Source organism: Schistocerca piceifrons, chromosome 6, assembly GCF_021461385.2.
Source record: "Schistocerca piceifrons isolate TAMUIC-IGC-003096 chromosome 6, iqSchPice1.1, whole genome shotgun sequence".
NCBI classification, from domain to species: domain Eukaryota; kingdom Metazoa; phylum Arthropoda; class Insecta; order Orthoptera; family Acrididae; genus Schistocerca; species Schistocerca piceifrons.
Genome location: NC_060143.1, coordinates 427,669,452 through 427,683,525, shown reverse-complemented (window position 1 = coordinate 427,683,525; position 14,074 = coordinate 427,669,452).

The window sequence follows — 14,074 nt, the reverse complement described above, 5'->3', positions numbered from 1 at the left end:
GCCAGGGCGCTGACCCGCTCGTTGCCTCCGGAAGGAGCGTCAGTGATCCAGATGCGATCGTAATTAAGGGTTACTGTCGTATCCGGATGATGTGATTGTCACAAGCAGAGAGCAACAAAATCATCAACTGTTTCTCCAACTAACTAGCAATCCTTATGTGAACATATGTTACCTGTAGCGCTGTGTTCAACTGTCTCAATATGGCACCTAAATAGTAGGAGCATTAGCCTGTAACCGAGGCCGAAACGTTGGTTTCCCCAGCACAGTTTATTTTACATTATGACGCGGTACCATACTCACAAAACTACGCGATTATACACGCTCCTGTAACATTAACGCGACCACATGTGAAAAGCCTGAATAAGTGCTTTTTGCAGTGCGGCTGTGCGGCAAGGGAGTGCATGACGTTTTGGAAGTTGCCGACAAGGATGTGGAGCCCTTCGGACTCCAGTGCCGTAGCAAGCTGCGCCAGGTTGCTTGGTTGAGGATCCACGGAGCACGTAGCCCGATCGATGTGATCTCATGGAATCACGACTGGGTTTAGATTCGGGCGCTTGGTGGCCAGGGCGATTGGTAAACTCATTCTGGTGCTCTTCGAAATACTCAAGTTCTGTGCGACACGTTGCATTGTCCTGTTGGTATACGCCATCGTATCGACATGGACCCAGATGTATACTTGCGTTGATTCATTCTGTCTTCCTGAATGACAAGATCACCCAGAAAATTCCATGGAAACATTCCACATATCACAACGCTCCTGCAACCGGTATTACCATGGCGACTCTTAAAACGCCCGAAGGCTAAGCGAAAGGACTGGACCTTATGGCGTGGGCAGCATTCACCTTTTATTGTTCACAATATCTATTAAAGTCAATCAACAGATATCAATTGTCATAAACTTCAAGTGAGATAACATTTGTACATGAAACCCATCAGTTAGCTTTCGATAGCAAAGCAAGTATAACAACTTTTCATTTGAGGAAGATAATACCTTTTAGTTATAATAAAGAAAACAGAATGTACTGAAAGCCTAAAGGGCTATAATTAATTGTCTTACACATTTAAAACCTTGCCCAAATATAATCATTTAAAAGAAAGAGTAACATTATACATGAACTGTGAGTAACTGTATTTTGCGTCAACAAATAGTGAAGAAATACTGTTTATAACAGTAAACTCCCAGTCAGAGAACATTTGTACATGAAGCCTACCGTTTGGCTTTAATTACTAACAAATGCATAACAACTTTTCAAATGAGGAAGGTAATACCTTTTTAAAGAAAATAGAAAACACCGAACGCCAAAAGGGCTGTTTTAAGTTCATTTGCAGATAGTTTTATAACCTCGCCCAAATATATTCATTTAAAGGAAAGAGTAACGTTACATATGGACTCACAACTATGCAGGCAATAATCTACATCAGACACTTCTCTTACAAACAGTTCCCAGATCACGGCATCTGCCAAGTGCGCACATGAACATCCTGCGAAGCGACCAACACGGACCCCACCTGGTTGTGCCTTCGTGCCCGATTTATCGGCCCGACCGAGGGCGCGGAGTACAGTAGTGTGCTCCTCCTCCCAAAACGATTCATTCAGAGGGCTGTTACTGGGTTCATCTGGGTCTTCACGGAATGTTCAATTCCGTCAGATTCAAGAACAAGCGAGAACCAGAAGGTTTAGCCCAGACCCACCACCGAGGCACAAATGTAGAACAAATTGTTAATAATTATATTCCAACAAATAGTACTGACGCAGCAACAACACGCTACAATAAAATGTCTCAAACAGTGCTATGCCAATAAAACCAAAAACAACCACTTAAAACAACTTTAAATAAAAAGGCATAGCAGCAATTCCTTCTGCAAAATAGTGACAGGTTCAGGTGACGATAACAGGTGTGGATAGTGGCAACGCACCCTTCTCTCCAAAGCAGGCCACAAACGCTCAATAACATTCATATGTGGTACCTGTGGAAGCCAGGGTACATGAGAAATTTCGTCTTCGTGCTCACAAAAACGATCCTGCTAGATGCGATCTGTGTGAACAGGTGATATGAGCAACAGGGCACGTGGAGAGTGAAGAGGCCACATAAATTGTACCGAAAGTGTTCTACAGTAATTTGATCCTGTTTCCAACGTCATTGCTAAAATAATGGTGTATCTGGTTACTTATCCGACGTCAGCCTGTACTTCAGACAATTAGGCATACTAGATGAGGTATCATGTTATACCTGAAAGACCTGAGCGAGGTCACTACCTCCCATCCCTCTGACCAGCCACCCCCCATCCCCCTCCCACAGACCTGCCTATACACCTGATACACTTCTGGGTCTATACTGAACTACAAAATTAAGGGATAACCTTTTCCATACGCCGTAATCGTTTCCTATTGTATTTGAAGTTTGACGCGAAGGTGCCCTGTAATGATACGAAAGTGTGGCGCCTAGTGACGTCACCCTCGGGGTCGGCTACACTTAAAACATGAGGGTATCGACACGTGCGAGAAATAGGCCCTGTCTTGGAAGTCCATGTGAGCTGTAAGGTGGGTTAGAGATGTCACATTGCGACCATACTTCACCACAATTCTGCCTATCTCCACCGCGGACGTGTGAGAACACACAAAGAGCCTTTTATGAGCAGAAGTGGCGTCATGCTCATGCGATCAGCTTATAATCTTAAATTACATCCCAGCAGACAGTTTTCAGAACTACAGATATATGATTTAACAGTTAATGGCTTAGGTACCCTCGAGATATGGGTTCGTTTAGGTTTCAGAAAACATCTCAGAGCTCTCCAGTGTTACCAGAGATGTGTAGGTGGTCTTTCCATTCTCAGATTTTCTGTAATGGAGACAGTGACACTGGCTACACTTGTTTCCATATTCTAAACACTAGCAAAAACGTCTGGGAAGGTGCAGCTTTCGCTAGCCGCAGTTGTAAGTGTAAAAGCATAAATAATAAACATGTTTTCCAATGTAATCATTTTACCTAGTCTTGGTTTTATAAGAAGTATCAGGCACCAGTAACTTGGCTGCGAATACCGTTGATAAATGTACAATTAAGCCTACATTCTGGTTATACATATGGGTTTCATACTGAATTTTAAATGCAAATTACCAGTAGAGCAGGCTGGTGGAGATACGTTTTAGATTTTACAGTCAGGTATGAGACGCCTCCTGCCCGCTTTCCTTGGATACTTACTGACAAATTAGTCTAATGGATTGAACTCAGCCAGTACCGCTTACATTAGCACGTAACTGGTCTGTGCTCAGAAGGTATGGTAAAATTGTTGCATTGTTGTTCGTGGGTGCTGGCACTAATGCCGTATGTCAAACTTAAGCAAGTTTAATACTTCACTGTGAAAGAAAAATAATAATAATACTAGTGGCACGCTAATGAAACTGTCAAATAATTTCAGCTGTTCGCTGTCTTAAAATTTCCGTCAAGTTCATAAATAATAGGACCCATCTATCAAATATTTCCAGAACTGCTTGAAGCCTTGCATTGGCCAATTTATCACCTATATGGTCTTGAGTGTCAGTAAAGCTGCCGTAGAATATAAGACTATAACTTCGATAGTTCTAGGTACTCTAGATGTAGCGTCATTTGTATTTGTTTACTAACGTGACTGGTGGACCTTGATTAGAGATTATTATGTGGAAAAGATGGTTAGCTGAAAGATGCCAAAATTTTTAGTGAGGATGGGAGAATGAAGACTAAGGCAGTTGGTTCCCCACTTTTTTGTCAAGGTTTCTTTTAGAGGAACATATTTGCTCTTTATGTGCTCCAATAGGAGTATTTTTCCGCAGGGCTGATTACACTGCAGAAACAGAGTAATGAATAAACAACATGAAATATTTCTCTCTTGTTCATTGATGGGAGCCTTCGAGAGGACCGACAGGATAGACAAACCCCCAGCGGTATGTGTTGGTTGGTACGTGGCTTTCCGTTTGTTTACGTGCCCGCACGCCTGTGTGTGAGTACGTGTGTGTGTGTGTGTGTGTGTGTGTGTGTGTGTGTGTGTGTGTGTGACGGGTAAGTTACAGCCCCCAGAGGCTAATACTTCTTAATGCAGTGGCCTTCGGACGTTTTTACGGCCGACCCATATCCTTGGCGCTGTTACTGCAGAGGCGCCCAGTTCCTGCGGTCCAGCACAACCAGGTGCCTAACAGAACATTTCACGTAGTCGCTAATAGAACGGGAAGAAACGTCTGACGGCAAACATTACACAATTTTCAACCACATCAGCTGAATTAAAGAAACTCCGATTCTCCGACTGTAAAATGAAGTTCTTTGGCAGCTTCAAGGCATATCATTACAAAATCAATAGAAAGAGTAAGATGTGCTGAACAAAGTAGTGTCGTACACAGAAAGACGCACAAACAGATAGTGGGATTCGCAGGCAGGGGAAAACGAAGTGCCGCTCTTCTGGTAAATTATAAAATGTGGATTGCGGCCGGCCGGAGTGGCCGTGCGGTTCTGGGCGCTACAGTCTGGAGCCGAGCGACCGCTACGGTCGCAGGTTCGAATCCTGCCTCGGGCATGGATGTGTGTGATGTCCTTAGGTTAGTTCGGTTTAATTAGTTCTAAGTTCTAGGTGACTGATGACCTCAGAAGTTCAGTCGCATAGTGCTCAGAGCCATTTGAACCATTTGTGGATTGCGGAGGCAGTAATCCGTCACCTGCCTGTTCTGGTCATGGTGTTCGAAAGGAACAACAGTAACAGAAACAGCTCTTTTCAGCCAAGAAACTTGAAATATTTCTTGCGAGCCTGCAGCACTGACAAAGTTGACAGTTTTATAACTTTCAGTGCATTTTTGAATATTTTTTCATACAGTCCATGCTTCACTATCAAAAAATGCTGTGCTAAAAACGGACATTCTCTGAAATTTCTTCCTCAAATTAAGGTCAATGTTTGATACCAGTAGACTTCTCCTGGCCAGGAGTGCCCTCTTTGCTGTCGAGTCTGTTTTTTATGTCCTCCTTGGTTTGCCCATCATAGTTTTGCTTGCAAATTAGCAGAATAGCTCAATTTCGTGTACTCCGTGGTTCCCAATTTCGCAATTCTCGTTTCTACTGCATCTCTGTACCTTCGTCTTTTTCATGTCTACTCGCAATGCATGTTCTGTATTCATTAGATTGTTCAATACGTCCAACAGATCCTGTAATTCTTCTTCACACTCACTGCTAGCAGAGATGTCATCGGTAAATCCTTTAATTAATATTCTTTCACCCTGAACTTTAATCCTGCTCTTGAACTTTCCTTTCATGTCCGTCGTTGCTTCTTCGATGTACAGATTGAACAGTGGGGCGAAAGACTGCATCCCTGTCTTACACCCTTTTTAAACGGAGCACTTCGTCCTTTGTCTTCCAGTGTTATGATTCCCTCTTCATTCTTGTCTTTCTCGCATATTACTCGTCTTTACTTATACCTTACTCACGTTTTTCTCGGAATATTTAACATCTTGAATAATTTTATCTCGTATTGTGGAACGCTATTTTCTACGTTGAAGAACGCTGTGAGTGTGTCTTGATTTTTCTTTAGTCTTGCTTCCATTATCAAGCGCCACTTGAGTACTGCCACTCTGGTGCCTTTACCTTTCCTATGGCCAAACTGATCGTCGCCTAACTTATCCTCAGTTTTTCTCCCATCCTTCTGTATATTATTTTTGTCGTCAACTTTGATGCATGAGCTATTAAGTTGGTTGTTCGAAAGTTTTCGCACTTACCGGCTCTTGCTATCTTCGGAAATGTGTAGATGATATTTTTCCGAAAGTCTGTTTTCCATTTCCCCCAATTATTTCAGAAATTCCGATGGAATATTATCTACGCCTCCTGCCTAACTTGATCTCAACTCTTCCACATCTCTTTTAAATTCTAATACTGGATTACCTATGTCGTCCCTATCGATCCCAGTTTCTTCTTCTAACACGTTGTCAGGAAGGTCCTCCCTCTCATAGAGGCCTTCAGTGTACAATTTCTACCTATGTGCTCTCTGTTCTGCGTTTAACAGTCGAATTCCCATTGCACTCTTATTGTTACCCCCTTGCTTTTAATTTCAGCGAACGCTGCTTCGGCTTTCCCGTGTGCTGAATTAGTCCTCCCGATGATCGTTTTCGATTTCGTCGTACCATTTCTACAGCAATTTCGCCTTGATTACCACGCGTTTGTTATTTGTCTCATTCCTACGCGATTTATATAGCTGTTTCCCGTCTTGCCTTGATTATTTTTGTATTTGCTTCTTTTTTCGGTCTGTTGATAATTTCTACCCAAGTTTTCTTCGCAATTGCCTTCCTTGTACCTATGTATATCTGTTCAAGAACTGTGATTTCCCGTTTTAAATATGTCCGCTAATATTCAACTGATGTGTATACTATGGTGTTCCTCGCCGAAGTAACTGCAACCTTACCGAACTTCAAACGGGCCTCTTCGTTTCTCAGTACTTCAATACCCAATTTCCTCCCACGCTGATTATTTTCAAGCCATTCTGCTAAACTTCAGTCTACTCTTCAATGTTATCAAATTCTGATCTGAGTCTAACTTTTCAACGTTCCTTCCGCAAAGACTGATTCGCAGTTTGACAAACATGCTTTTCCCTTTTCTCTGGAAAACACCAGTATTTTGTCATTCAGTAGCCTGTTATCATCTGCAAGTAAAAAATTGCTACCTTCATTCACCAGTAAAATATTCCCATTCAGTGAGTGGGATCTTGTGTGGTTCCAATATACTTTCGCTTAATGAGATGTAACGATTGTTTTAAACTTCTGTGCGATGGTAAGTCGTAGCCTCGTTTGAAAAGGGGCTCTACTTCCTCAACGTAAACAGATAAAACTGCAATGTGTGTTTATTTTGCCCCTAAAAGTGTGTTATTTTTTGTGGGCAGTCTTCCTTTCACTTATTCTTTTTAAACTTTACACAAAGCCAGTACGTCACTTCTTGTTTCTTCCTATAGTGCACTGTATAAAGATACCCGCTGTAAATCAGTGAAGACTTTCCTTCGGTGGTATCTGTGAACTCCATTATCTCCGCACTAAAACACGAAACACTACTTGTCATCAGAGCAACCAGAGGTCAACTGCAGTACTGAACTGTGGGAAAAAGCCACGCACACTACAAACTGGTGCCGGGACAGGGACTTTGTGCATGAAACGGGCGTTGGCCTTCTCCAGAATATGTAGCAGGTAACGGCGGACAGGCCGTTGTATCCTGCTCCTGGAATACTCTGTCCACTACCTACAGTGTTCCAGGACCTGTGCAAATTGTAACACATTCCCTGTCCGTACAAGTGTCACTCGTTACAAGTGTCACAAACTCCCAGTCTTCCACCCTCTTTGACATGGCTACTGGCAGAACGAGGGTGCCTTCTTGTAATGAAAGTCTTGGGCTGCTGTTATCGAAAATTTTTATTCAGAATTTGTGCAGGGACTGAATTCGAACCAGGCACCCAGGACGCATCAGTTAGTAGTCAAAGACGCTACACATAGACCATGGGTGAAAATGGACGGTGACATTACTGCACTCAAAAGTGATGAGCAATTTTGTGTTGTCATATGAGCAAATGGGTGGTCAATGGCGACTACATACTTCAGTATTAAGTGAAACACTTTTACGAGAATATGAAGCACAGTGCTCTTTTATAGCTCTGAGAACCGTGTCTTCGAATTAATATCGCTTAGTTGGTTACATTTTGATTGGATCCGTTCTGACATCGCTATAATCTGACGACTGTTACAAGCGACGTAATGTAATCGTAAAAAAAGGTAACATCAGTATCAAGATCGGCACTCGCACTCGGTACACCAGTATAGTTATAAGAATTTTTACCTGACATTTCTATGCAAATCAGTGAATATTCCCTACAGAGAGTTACCTCTTTATCTATAGTTTGCGAATCACGCTGAGACGTGTGAAAGAGTGTACTTTTTATCATAGATATATTTAGGCTTGGAGGGATGGAAGGGGGAAGGGCGATGTCGCGTACAGCTCTATGCGGACCGTGGCCAAATTTTATGTGCACGACCTCTTCGGAATTGAATTCATACGTAAGGCCTGATGCAATTCTTATAGTTACCTGTGTAAAGTAAGTTATGTTTCTTCGATTTTCTGCCATTATACATTTACAATACTTTCGTTACACTCTCTCGATCATATTTTTAGGGCCCCTATTGCCGTGGTCATCAGCTTGAAGACTGCTTTCATGCAGTCCTAGTCCTGTCAGCTAACCTATCCTGTTCCAACATCTTCATTTCTGAATAACCTCTGCTAACTGTGTTCACCCCTTGGTCTCCTAGCAAAATATTTGCCCCCTCCCCTTCGCTCCAAACTTCTCTCAGTTACGAAAGTGACGATTTATTGCTACCTCGGGATGTGTCCTGTCAACTGATCCACACCTTAAGTCATATTGTGCTTAAATTACTTTTTTCACCAGTACGGTACAGTACCTCCCCATCTGTACTTGATCTACCCATCTAATCTTCGGCATTCTTCTAAAGTACCAGATTTCAAAAGCTTCTACTTTCTTCTTTTCTGCATGGCCTTTTGTCCACGCATTACTTCCATACAAAGGTATAGTTCAGATAGATATCTTCAGAAATGACTTCCTAATACTATTCGATATTAAACATTAGCAAGTTAGAAATGCATTTGTTCTTGCTGCCAGTCTCAGTTTTATAGCCTCTCTACTTCGGCTGTCATCAGTTATTTTGCTGTCGAAATAGCAAAACTCATCTCCTGCTTCTACTGTTTGCTTTCCACATCTAATTCTCTCAGTGTCACCTGATTTAATTCGACTACATTCCATTACTATTTTCTTAAACTTGCGCAAGGAATCTCGTAAAACTGAAACTTTTGTACCTTAAAAATGGAAACATATTTGGTTCGAAAACTCCCTGAGGTCTCAGTATCATACCTGGAGAAAGATCGTGTATTCATATTACTGGGCCCGCATCTCGTGGTCGTGCGGTAGCGTTCTCGCTTCCCACGCCCGGGTTCCCGGGTTCGATTCCCGGCGGGGTCAGGGATTTTCTCTGCCTCGTGATGCCTGGGTGTTGTGTGCTGTCCTTAGGTTAGTTAGGTTTAAGTACTTCTAGCCGCTGATGACCATAGATGTTAAGTCCCGTAGTGCTCAGAGCCATTTGAACCATATTACTGGACGACAGAACATGCGCCATCAGAATGAAAAGTGTGATGCAACGTCCTGAGCAGCAGAAAGACATTGGGTGTCCCAATTATCTTGACCACCCTAAATGACTAATTGTCCAGATGCAAATTACAAAATGTTTCAAGAAAATGTTCTTTAACCGTCAGGGGGACATCAATTAACGTGATTGTCTTTGATGTAGCTTTGTATTTTACAAAGATATGAAGAGCGGTATGACTCTTTTAAATAGCACCCTGTACTTTTTATTCGGTAATTCATTTCCTCTCCTAAAGAACTATTCAAAATTTTATCATAGTATACCATCCACTGAAACACACCGTTATTAATTACATAACACAAAATTGACTTTGACCCCGGGATCACAAACTCGTCCACATGCTGGAGTTGTCATAAAACAAATGAAAACCAAGTAAAAACATAACACAATATTGACTTTGACTCTCCTGTACCATTGCTCAGGAGTAGCACATTCAAAGCTGCTCTAAGTGGGTGACCCTGGACAGCGATACGCTGGTGCACTCATTGAATGAAAGAATTATTTACAGCTTCCAGTGTTGCCTGCTAAAGAGAATTACAAGCAAGCACGATACGTTAATGCATGTCCTCTTGAGTCGTTGGAATGTCGCTACTAACGGCGTCTTTAATGCATACGCAAAGAAAAAAGCCCAGAGGATTTAAATCAGAAGACTTAGGAGGCCAAATAACTGTTCCTCCTCAACCAATCCATCTGGCAGGATACCTTCGGTTCAGAACACGACGTGCACGCAAAGCATTATGTGCTGGACATCCATTGTGTTGATACCACATAAGCATTCTAGTTCTTAGCAGCACTTCATGCAGAAGAGGAGGAAGAATTAGTCTGAGGAAGTTGGCACACACTGTGCCGTTTGGATTACCATTGATGAAATAAAGGCCAATAATTGTAGTACCAACCCTCCCTCACCAGACGTTAACTCTCCATTGACGCTGATGTTCCACCTGTCTAAGCCATCGTGGATTAACGCTGAGCCAATAATGCATGTTCCTTGTATTTACCTGTCCTTTGTTTCAGAAGGAACATTCATCGGTAAATAGAACATTGGAGAAGAAGTTCGGATTGGAGGGGATTTGCTGCTGTGCCCACTGACAAAACTGTACACTATACTGGAAATCATTTTCATGCAATTCTTGATGTAGGTGTACAAAGCAAAGATGGAACCGGCGACGTGTACGAATACGATGTACACTGGTTTTAGGAATGCCAATTTGGTGTTCAATCTGTCGTGTGCTCACATGTGGATTCATAGCAACGGAAGCGATAACAGTAACTTCGGTAGCTTCTTCTGTGCGAGTGCTACGACGATTGCGTTGTCTTGGGTTGAAACTTCCCGTTTTCTGAGACGAGAAAACATCTGTCGGGAAGGTGGGTTCTTGTCAGGATATCGCTTTCAATTGGATGTGTTCCATTGCCCCAAGTACCTGCACTAAGCGTTGGGAACGTCAACGTCAGTGTTGTGTTATGTAATTAATAAAGTTTTGTTTCTATGAATGATACAATGTGATACATTTTTGAATAGGTCTTTGGGAGGGGAAATGAATTACCGAATAAGAATCACAGGGTGCCATTTAAAAAAAGTCATATCGCTGTTCATACCTTCGTAAAAAACAAAGCTACATCGTAGAAAATCATGCTGATTGATGACCACCTGACGGCTAAAGAACATTTGCTTGAAACATTTTGTAATTTGCATCTGGACGAACAGTTATTTAGGGTGCTCAAAATAAATAGAACACCCTGTATAACAACAGGTTTTATAGGTGGATAGATATCACGCAGTTTTCTGATGTAATTTCCCATTGTCGGGAGTGAAGTTGCGCATCATGCAGCCTATTGCGCACAATTTGAGTCGTAACACGACGTCCTGTGGCAGCACGAAAAGCATTATTCAACATGATGGCGTTGATGTCAGGGTTCCTCCGAGCTATAATCCATAGGTCGCAGTCATCCACTGCAATAGTAGCCCTTGGGTGGCCTGAGCGAGGCATGTTATCGACAGTTCCTGTCTCTTTGTATCTCCTCCATGTCCGATCAACATCACATTTTTTTTCACTCCGAAACGCTTGGACACTTCCCTTGGTGAGAGTCCTTCCTGGCACAAAGGAACAATGTGGACGCGTTCGTAATAGCGTAAAACTTATTGTTAGGGGCACCTGAATCAGACTGTACCATATGTAAGGCAGAGCGCATGTATATGTCTCTGAGATTACCTCCCAAAGCCCAGGATCGAGATGAGTCATATTTGGTATGCATTTACGTGTCCCATAAGAATCAAGTCTATGGAATTTCTAACGTACTAGTTCCAATAAGAACAGAGTTGCAGGAAAAAAAGGGGGGCTCTACTTAGCTCCTGGCAAGTAGGGTGCTCTGCATGACAGATATGTTTTGTTGAAATAGTGTCTGCCTTCCATATCGACTTACCTCACATGGAACACTGTACATCAGACAGAGAACACTTTATTTTAAGCAGCAGACATGATGCAGGCTGCCTAGCACAGCAGATGTATTGTGTGAGCAGGATTGGCCTGTTTTATAGAACAGTTTTTCAGGGGCTACACATGAGGATGGACAAGGTAGAGCAGAATGGGAGGGAGAGGAGGTAGATATTGAGAGGGTGGAGGAGGAGACGCACAGACAGCGGAAAGGCGGCGATCGACAGAGGTAGGAGCAGTGGATGGACAGAGAGGTGGGGTGTTTAAGGTGCATCGTGAGCTTGGGATGGAATGGTTGCACAGGGGGGCGGGGGGGGGGGGGATAGAGGCGGAGGCGGTTTGTGCAGACAGGATCGTCATCCATAGGAGATGCTACACATATGGATGGAAAAAGCTGAGCAGAGAGAGTAGATGCAGAGGAGGTGTACACAGATTAGGGGGAGGGGGTGTGTTGGGGGATATGAGCAGTGGTAATGTGGCGAAATATACAGTTAGGGGGAGGGGGCTGAATGGACAAACAGAAAGAGGGTGAGAAGAAAATCGAGAGACAGTGGGAATGATGAGGAGGGGATGGACAAATCGCTGTGGAATAAGTGCCAAAAGTGTATGCAAGGGAAGCCATGATGAATGGGCTATGGTGTATGTAAAGCAACACGTGTGTATATATAATAAAAGTAAATATGGTCCGTAGTAGGCTGCAATGCGATGTTTATTGGAACATGTGATTAGCTAATCTCTACTATGCATTATTGTGTAGCTAATTTGTTACATGTGTATTTCATGTCAGTTTCAAGTCACTCTTAATTACAGGTAAAAAGAAGCCATATTCAGTCATTTTACAAGTGGCTACTATTTACTTGTAATTAAAAGTGATTCGAGTATGACATGAAACAAAGATGTTACAAATGTGCTTGACAATTATGTGTAGTAGAAATTAGATAATCGCAAGATTGAATAAACATTGCATTGCAACCTCCTGCGCAGCATGTTTACCTTTTTTAAGCATATGGAGGCTGTGGATCCCAAAAAATACAAAACGTTAAAAAAATTGTGTGTGTGTCCGTCAAGCACCTCCTTCTAAATCCCTCGATTTCATCCAAATCTGCCTCTCAAACAGCACACTTCGAGAGTATCAGTACTGTGGGGCTTAGAAACTTCTAGCTCCCATAGGAGTGAAGGCTGTCCTGCATGAAAGGTGTGTCGTGCTGCAGAAGTGCACACACATCAGTTGCAGTTGGCGCAGCTGGGAAAGCTTGAGGTGAACAGAGGAAGGGATGAATAGAGGGAGGGTGAGACGGGGATGGACAGGAGCAGGAAGGCATAACGAGATTTATATAGGGAGGAGGAGGATGAGGAGATGGACGAGGACAAGTAGAACAAGGACACAGAGTCAGGGCGCAGGAGATATGGACCGCAAAAGAATGGCGGTGGAGGGGAGGGGGGGGGATGGAGGATGAGGTGGACAGAGGGGTCGAAGATTAGAAGAGATGGACACGTAGTGGTGTGAGGGCGGAGATGTTTGCAATATACGTGTTGAATACACACGCGAGTCAAGCTGCAAGGAAAAGACCAGTGTTTCTCCAAAAGCCACTGTTTTCTCTAACACTTTGTTAATGTACTTGGCTACATTTTGCTCATACCATAACGTACTTCAGACTTCGATATCTTCTGTGATCTACTGTAATGATGTCATGTATGTACTTACATCCTATGTTCTGTAGTAAATCACTTATTCACTCAAACACTTAAACACCCAGCTGCTCGTTCCACTTGACGAAGAACGTCTATGAGTGGATGCCTATACATAACGGTGTTTCTTCCTTCAAGCCCCATCTGTATACATGAGCTACGCGCCTTGGGAAGTATTTTTCCTTAGGCTTTTATTCAGAACACTGTGTTCAGGCATGTTATTTCTTCCCTGCATCTTTCTGATACCACTGGGTGAGCAATGGAGGTAGGATCTCGAACAATCATGATGGACCAGGTGTACAAGATGCCTGAGGTTCCTTCACAAGTAAGTATGTAAATCTCTGCTGGTCTCACTAAGCGTATAGGATCGTGTTCATTGGAAGCTTAGCGCAACACATTAATAATGTGGTGTCACCGCCAGACACCACACTTGCTAGGTGGTAAGCTTTAAATCGGCCGCGGTCCGCTAGTATACGTCGGACCCGCGTGTCGCCACTGTCAGTGATTGCAGACCGAGCGCCGCCACACGGCAGGTCTAGAGAGACGTCCTAGCACTCGCCCCAGTTGTACAACAGACTTTTCTAGCGATGCTACACTGACAAATATGCTCTCATTTGCCGAGGCGATAGTTAGCATAGCCTTCAGCTACGTCATTTGCTACGACCTAGCAAGGCGCCATTACCAGTTTATATTGAGATTGTTATTAAGGTATCAACAAGAGCGATGTTCTCCAATTATGGATTAAAGTTAAGTATTC